The following is an 8,745-nucleotide window of genomic DNA, read 5'->3' on the forward strand; positions in this document are numbered from 1 at the left end:
TGAGCTCCTTTCTACCTTTCTATATTAAAAGCTTGTGGTGATGCCACTCTGCTTCAGTTGATTCTAAGCAAGTCCTTCAAGGTGAAACTGGGCAAATAACATGGCCAGTTTGTCTTTGAAAGGGCCAAGTCTATAAATAATTGGTGCATGTGGGTTATAAACCAATTTGAGCACACCATGATCTCAAATGTAGAGTTTTTTGAAGTTTGGAGCAGGGTAACTCTGATAAGAACCTTGTTTTCATTAAAGGGTGTACTAATTAACTTCTGCTGTGAAATTACCCCAAAATAAGTGAATTAAAATAATTGACATCAAAGTGTTAATCCTTTAAGTCCTGAGACTTTTGGCATTCAACCCACTGCTAGTCTACAATTTTCCCGAGGACCAGCCTGTTCCCAGCACTACTTTGCTGAACTCTAGGGAAATGATTCTTACCTAGGCTGACTTTGTTTCCCAAGGATTTTGACAATGTCTGCACATATTTTTGGTTGTTATAACTGGGGCAACGTTATTGGCATATAGTGAGCAGAGGCCAAAGATACTGTTCAAAATGTCCTGGGTTGGCAATTATGGCAGGGTTCATCTTGTGGTTTACTTGGTCTTTGCTGGGTTTTCTCTGACAATTGTGGTCAGTTGCTGGATCAGCTATGGGCTGGCTGGTCTATGATGACTTGCTTCAGTTGAAATATCACATCTCCATTCTGTGGTCTCTCCTCCTCCAGCAGGTTAATTCGGGCTTGTTCACATGGTAACTGGGAAGGGTTTCAAGAGAAGAAGAAGCGTAGTGTCTCTTGAAACCTCAGCTCCAAGTTGGCACACTGGTACTTCTGTCATATTCTATTGGCCAAAGCAAGGCACAAATCCAGCCCAGACTCATGGGAAGTAAAAATGGATCTCACCTTTTAGTGGGAGGAGGAGCTAAGAAATTAAGGATTATTACCATTTTTGCAATAAACTAAAAAGGGCCACCTCAGGGCCTTTGAACACGATGGTCTCTCATCCTAGAACCCTCTTTACTCCTCTCTTTCTATAGCTGGTACTTCTCATCTTTCAGATCTCAGTTTAATGATACATTTTTTTTTTCCTGAGAGGTCTTCCTATCACCATGTCCTGTTATTTTCTATCTAAATCCCTGTTTTACTTCTTTCATGTACTTATCTCATTTTGTAATTGGTTTATCTTGATTATACCACTAAAACAAAAGTTCCACAAGTCGCGGAATAAAGTTGTCTTTTTATTTAACCATTCTATCAATAGTATTTAGCAAAATTCCTGACATATATATTCAAATAATAAATTGAATGAAAAATAGAGGTGATATAATCTATCTGGTTAAGGAAAAGAATGAACATCTCTGAATGTGATAATTACAACACATAAAATAATTAAAGGAGATCAATAAAAATGTCCAGTGAGCTCTCACTACCTGCATTATGCCTTCAAAAGGATCTTGGTAAAGTGTTCTCTCTCCGAGATGGCCCCCTATATGTGAAATTAAAGCATGTTGAGGTTTGGAAAGAAGCTTACAACCCAAGTAACTTATTTCCAACCAAGAATCAGGGTGCATGATTTGTCAAAGTATTTTTTTTCCAGTTCATAATTATGTCAAAGAGTATTAGACATATAAGTAGCATTTTTTAATGTTTAATAAATCACTAGAGGAAAAAACTGAAAAAAAATCAGAACTTTTGGGTGAATGGGAGGGGAAGGGGAGATATATATAGTTTTCATGGTTCAAGGCCACATAGAGCCTGAAATTTCATCATCAAAGGGTCAATCCTTTAGGCTTTTGGCATTCAACCCACTGCTAGTCTACAATTTTCCTGAGGACCAGTCTGTTCCCAGCACTACTTTGCTGGACTCTAGGGAAATGGTTCTTACCTAGGCTGACTTTGTTTCCCAGGGATTTTGACAGTGTCTGCACATATTTTTGGTTGTCATAACTGGGAAAATGTTATTGGCATTTAGTGAGTAGAGGCCAAAGATACTGCTAGACATTCTACAATGTACAGTTCAGTACCCACAATGCAAATAAGAATTAGCCAGCCTCAAGCGTGAATAGTGTTGAGGTTGAGAAATCCTGCATTAGAGTAAAAGATCTGGAATAAGCAATGTGGTAGATATGGAGTAGAGAGATCACAAATTTCTTTTTCTCACCATTCACATTTCATCTCAGGGTCAGAACTAGGGTAAGGCAAGTGAGGTGCTCAGAACACAAAATTTAAGGAGGTGCTCATGCTACACATGCATATTTCTGAGAGTGAATGCCTCCTTAAATTTTGTGCCTTGAGTATTTCACTTGTCTTATCCTTCTTTGGCTCTATAAAAGTGGATTGATGAGACCCAAAATGTTTTACTCTTGATATCTCATCATCTGGTGAAACTACAGGCAGAGCCTGAGGAAGACAGGATTGGAAAGATCCTCATCTAGGTTCTTTAGGTAGAAATAGCATGATTGAATCTTAAGAAATAAGATAGACAAATGGGACCTCATCAAACTAATGAGCTTCTGCAAAGCAAAAGAAGCCACCAAGAGAGCAGGGAGACAGCCCACAGAATGGGAAAAAAATATTTGCCAACTTTATATCTGACAAAGGCCTAACATCTAGGATCTACAAGGAACTCAAACATGCCGAAAGGAAAAAAAAAACAAACAGCCCCTGTAAAAAGTTGGGAAAAAAAGCCGGGCTCGGTGGCTCAGCCTGTAATCCCGTGCTTTGAGAGTCTGAGGTGAGTGGATTGCCTGAGCCCGCAGGTTCGAGACCCGTCTGGGCAACTTGGCGAGACCTCATCTCTACAATAAATCAAAAAATTAGCCGGGTGTGGTAGTGCGCGCCTGTAGTTCCAGCTACTTTGAAGGCTGAGGCGCAAGGATCGCTGGAGCCCAGCAAGTCGAGGTTGCCGTGGCCGGGAGCGTGCCACTACACTCCAGTCTGGGCGACAGAGTGAGACTCCAACTCAAAAAAAAAAAAAAAAAAAGTGGCCAAATACATGAACAGACACTTCTCAAAAGAAGATATATGGGCAGCCAACAGACCACATGAAAAAGTGCTCAGCCTCACTCATCATCAGAGAAATGCAAATCAAAACCACATTGAAATACCACCTAACCCCAGTACGAATGGCCATCATTAATACAACAAACAACAACAGATGCTGGGGAGGATGTAGAGTAAAAGGAACGCTTCTACACTGCTGGTGGGAATGCAAACTAGTACAACTCTTTAAAAGACAGTGTGGAAATTTCTGAAAGAACTAGAAATTGACCTTCCATATGATCCAGCAACTCCCCTATTGGGAATATACCCAGAGGAACTCAAATCATTCTACAAAAAAGATACCTGCACACATATGTTTGTTGCAGCTTTATTCACAATAGCAAAAACATGGAACCAACCATGTTGCCCATCAAATCTGAACTGGCTTTAAAAAATGTGGTACATATACACAATGGAATATTATGCAGCCATAAAGAAGGATAAACATATGGACTTTGCAGCAACTTGGATTGATTAGGAGTCTATCATACTCAGTGATCTATCATAAAACAAAGAACAGAGTACCATATGTTCTCACTCATAAGCAGATCTTGAACAATTACAATACTATAAGAAAGGGATTGGCAGTAGTGGGAAACTGTCGGCGGGGGGCATACCTCATCAACAAGGGTACCTGTATAATCAGCACTTGTATACCTAACCCTGAATTGTACCCCACATGTTTATAACTTAAAAAATTGAAAAAAAAAAAGAAATAGCATGATTGAGAGATGGACCAATTAATGACCACACTGACAATTGATCCAGAGCCTGATGGAAGACTCTGCATGCATTCAATCTCCTTATCATCATATCTAGGTGGGAAACCAGTGCCACCACCTCTCCTATGTAACCCTTCCCCAATAAGGTAGGCAATGTACTCTTCCCCAATAGGGTAGGCAATGTACCCTTCCACAATAAGGTAGGCAATGTACTAGAACCAAAGCCCAGTGGGAAGAGTAGCTGAATTTTAAAAGTTGTAGGACTGTAATGATGAGGTGAGGCAGAGACAGAAGCTGGAGGAAATCCTTCTGTGCTCCTGGAGCCTGGGTTTAGATAAACCAATCGGAGTTAAGAACAACATGTTCAGTTTAATGATCTGTCAGGATAGGTCAAAAGGAAGAGTCATCTGGGGTACAACAAACACCAAAATATAGATAATACAAGGAGATTCTGAAGCCAAAGTTAAAAATGTTGGCAGTAAAAGTATTCAGGCAAAAGCAAAAGTGGTGGAGAAGCACTTCTGGAATAGTTGAGTAAGGACCTCCAAAAATCCAATTCGCCACAAAAGCAATGAGAACATAGGCAAAAATAATCAGAGTCAACTTTTTCATAACTCTGGAAATTATCAAAGACTTGCAATAACCTGAGGCATATTTATTCAAGACAACAGCTAAATCTAGATAAGAGCAGCAAGCTTTAGTGGGGTTTTAACTCACCCTGTTTCCATCTCCTTTCCCCCAGCTTCACAGTAGCCATGAAAACCATAAGCCTAGCAGCTAGTAGAGAGGTAATAAGAAGTTTGAAGCTCTTCCAAAGCCCTATCTCCTGGGAATGATCATGTTTTGACCTGCCTGGCAGCTCCCTGAAAACTTCTTTCTCAGGATTTGTCTTTATTTAACCAGACTCGGAGTTTGTTCTATGTGAACAGTCTTAACCCTAGGTCATTTGTGGAAAAAAAAAAAAAGAAGTGGCAATAGCTTAGTATCATAGCCACCTGAGGTGATGTTACCACTTGGGGCTAACAAGAGATTGGAAGAAACTTAAAAGGAAAAAACTGGGGAATGAGCTACCCAAAGGGGCTTTGAAAAAACTCCATTATATTACTGGAACATAGAAGTCCACTCACATGTGCAAGACTGTGTGCATGCCCAAGGGAGCCCTGCAAAAGCCTTCATCTCTCATCTCTTGTCTCCAGCTGCTCTTTTTTTTTTTTTTTTTTTGAGTTGGAGTCTCACTCTGCCACCCAGACTGGAACTGGAGTGCAGTGGCCGCTCCCGGCCACCGCAGCTCGACCTGCTGGGCTCCGGCGATCCTTCCGCCTCAGCCTTCCGAGTAGCCAGAATTACAGGCGCATGCTACCATGCCCGGCTGATTTTTTGATTTATTGTAAAGATGAGGTCTCGCTGCCCAGGCGGGTCTCGAACCCGCGGGCTCAGGTAATCCACTCACCTCAGCCTCCCAAAGGTGCGGGATTACAGGCTGAGCCACTGAGCCCGGCTTCTGGCTGCTCTTAAGGCTATGCACATGCAGGAGGGGAAGGCTAAGGCAGAATTGTAAACTGCTTACCAGGGTATTGAAGCCATGCCTCAGCATACACAGAGAAAACTTCAGCAAAAACAGAAAGACTTACTAGTTGTGTAACTGAGCACCTTGTGGCAAAATGTATTTAAAAATATTTTTTCTTCTCTCTCTCCCTTCCTCTTTTCCCACCAGACATTCCCTCATTGTGTTCACTTATGTAATTAAGTGCTTACTTAGAAGTTCCTGGGACTAATTTTGAAGCAGACCTGATGACATTAGAATTCTCCCACCTGTAGATTACCACAAGTCTGCAGTTAGCCTGCAACTCCAAGAAGGCGCCAGCCCATGCACCAGATAGATAGCCATCAGAGGCCGGGTTTTGTAGCTCAGCCTGTAATCCCAGCACTTTGGGAGGCTGAGGTGAGTGGACTGCCTGAGCCCACAGGTTCGAGACCAGCCTGGGCAATTTGGTGAGACCTTGTCTCTACAATAAAATTTTAAAATAGTTGGGTATGGTAGCGTGCACCTGTAGTTCTGGCTACTTGGAAGAATGAGGTAGGAGGATCGCCGGAGCCCAGCAAGTCGACACTGGGGTGGCTGTAAGTGTGCCACGGCACTCCAGCCTGGGTGACAGAGTGAGACTCCAACTCAAAAAACAAAAATAAAAATAAAAAGATAGCCATCAGGAAATGTCATGTAGACCAGTACCCATTATCACTTCTACATGCTCCCTATTCCCAATTTATCTTTTTCAATTCCTATGAAATGGTCTATTTGAACTGTGAGCCTAGACATTTCTCCTATTGCCAGCTTTTGGAATAAAGTCACTTTTCCTTCTACTGTCTCTTTCTCTCCAGTTTGGCTTTGGGCAATGAGTGACTGAGCTTGTGCCCTGTTACAATTGAAGGCATTAAATGAAATCTTTGTCCAATTACTAGCTGACCACTAGGCTAAGTGAACAGAGACTTCAGTGGCCTCACACAGTACAAATTAAAGATGCGAGGCAGGGTGTGGTAGCTCACACCTATAATCCCAGCACTTTGGGAGGCCAAGGTGGGAGGATTGCTTGAGCCCAGAAGTTCAAGAACAGACTGTAAAACATAGTGAGACCTTGTCTCTACAAACTATAAAAATAAAAATTAGCTGGTATGGTGGTGTGTGCCTGTAGTTCCAGACTCAGGAGACTGAGATTGGAGGATTACTTGGGCCCAGGAATTTGAGACTGCAGTGAGATATGATGGCACCACTGAACTCCAGCCTGGGCAACAGAGGGAGATCCTTTCTCTAGTTAAAAAAAAAAGCCAAAGGACTTGTGTAGACATTTCTCCAAAGATGGCCAATAAGTGCATGGCAAATGACCAATAAGCTATGAAAAGATGACCTCACTAATCATTAAATAAATGTAAATCAAAACCACACAATCATTAGAATGACTATTATTAAGAATACATGAAAAACAACAAGCATTGGCAAGAATGCAGATAATTTGGAACCCTTATGCACCACTGATAGGAAAGTAAAATGGTGCAGCTACTATGGAAAACACTGACGGTTTCTCAAAAAATTCAACATAGAATTACCAAATGACCTGGCTATTCCACATCTGAGTACGTACACCCCATAATGGAAAACAGGGACTCAAACATATTTGCATACCCATGTTCATAGTGGCATTATTCACAATTAGTCAAAAGATGAATGCAATTCAAGTGTCCATTGATGGATGAATCGATAAACAAACATGGTATATACATAAGAGGTCTGATGATTAAGTTCATGAGCTCATCCTAGAAAAAGTGCTACATACCTTATTGCTGAATATCACTATGGTCACCCTCAAAGTACTCCCCTTGGGAAACTGTACACTGACACCAGCACCTGGTCTACCTATCAAAGCAATTTTGGAACTCTTTTTCTGGAATGGCCATCGGAGTTATTGTTGTATTACCCTTGATATCCTGAATGTCATCAAATGTCATCCTTTCAATATTTCCTTTATCTTTGGGTAAAAGAAAAAAGTCACTGGGGGCCAAATCAGGTGAGTAGGGGTGGTATTCCAATACAATTATTTGTACAGTGCTGCCACCGTAAGCTCACAGTGGCAAATCCATGAACTTAATTGTCAGATCTCAACAAAAAATGATGACAGCTCTGATGGCCATTGCAGAAAAAGGGTTCCAAAATTACTTTGACAGATGGACTAGGCACTGACATCAGTGCATAGCTTCCCAAGGGGGGTACTTCAAAGGTGACCATAGTGATATTCAGCAACGAGGTATATAGCACTTTTTCTAGGATGGTTTGCAAACCTAACTTTCAGACCTCTTACAATGGAATATTCTTCAGCCTTAACAAGGAAGAAAATTCTGACACAAGCAACAACATGGTTGTACCTTGAGGATGTTATGCTAAATGAAATAGCCAGTCGCAAAAGAAGAAATACTGTATTCCACTTATATGAGCTACCCAGAGTAGTCAAATTCATAAAAACAGAAAGTAGAATTGTTGTTTCCAAAGGTTGGTGGTAAAGGAAAATGAAGAATTATTCTTCAGTGGGTGCAGAGTTTTTTCTTGAGATGGATGGTGATGATGGTTGTACAACAATGTGAATGTACTCAACACCACTCAACTGTATACTTAATATTAAAAGAATGAGCAAAGTATCTGAATAGATTTGTATTCAATGAAGATATAAATGGCATAAACACATGGTAAGACTCAATATTAGTAGTCATTAGTGAAATGCAAATCAACATCACAATGCTTTGAACCCAGTAGGATGACTAAAATCAGAAACAGACAAAAGAAATGTTGGCAAGGATATGGAGAAAGTGGAACCTTCACACCTTAATGCTGGAATTGTAAAACAGTGCAACTGCTTTGGAAAACAATCTGGCAATTCCTTACAAAGTTAACCATACAGCTACCAAATGGCCTAAAGTTGTACGCAAAAGTTTTACAGCAACATTATTTCCAATAGCCAAAAAAAAAGCAACCTAAATGTCTATCAGCTGATGAATTGACAATAAAAATGTGGTTCAGCTGACCCTTAAACATGGACTTGAATCGCGTGGTTCCACTTACACGAAGATATTTTTCAATAAAAGTTACACTAAATGTGCCTCTCTTGCTACCCCTATACCTCCCCCAACTTCTTCTGCCTTGCTGCCTCTGAGACAGTAAGACAAAGCCCTCCTCTTTCTTCTCCTTCTCAGCTTACGCAACATGAAGACAATGAGGATGAAGACCTTTAAGATAATCCACTTCCACTTAATGAATAGAAAATATATTTTCTCTTCTTTATGATTTTCTTGATAACATTTTCTTTTCTCTAAGCTTGCTTTATGTAAGAATACAGTATATATATAATACACATATAAAACATATGATCAATTGGTCATGCTATTGGTAAGGTTTCCAGTCAACAATAGGCTATTAGTGTTCAAGGTTTTGAGGAGTCAAA

Source organism: Carlito syrichta, unplaced genomic scaffold (assembly GCF_000164805.1).
Source record: "Carlito syrichta isolate Samal-C Ts95f unplaced genomic scaffold, Tarsius_syrichta-2.0.1 Scaffold315395, whole genome shotgun sequence".
In the NCBI taxonomy this organism is placed as follows: domain Eukaryota; kingdom Metazoa; phylum Chordata; class Mammalia; order Primates; family Tarsiidae; genus Carlito; species Carlito syrichta.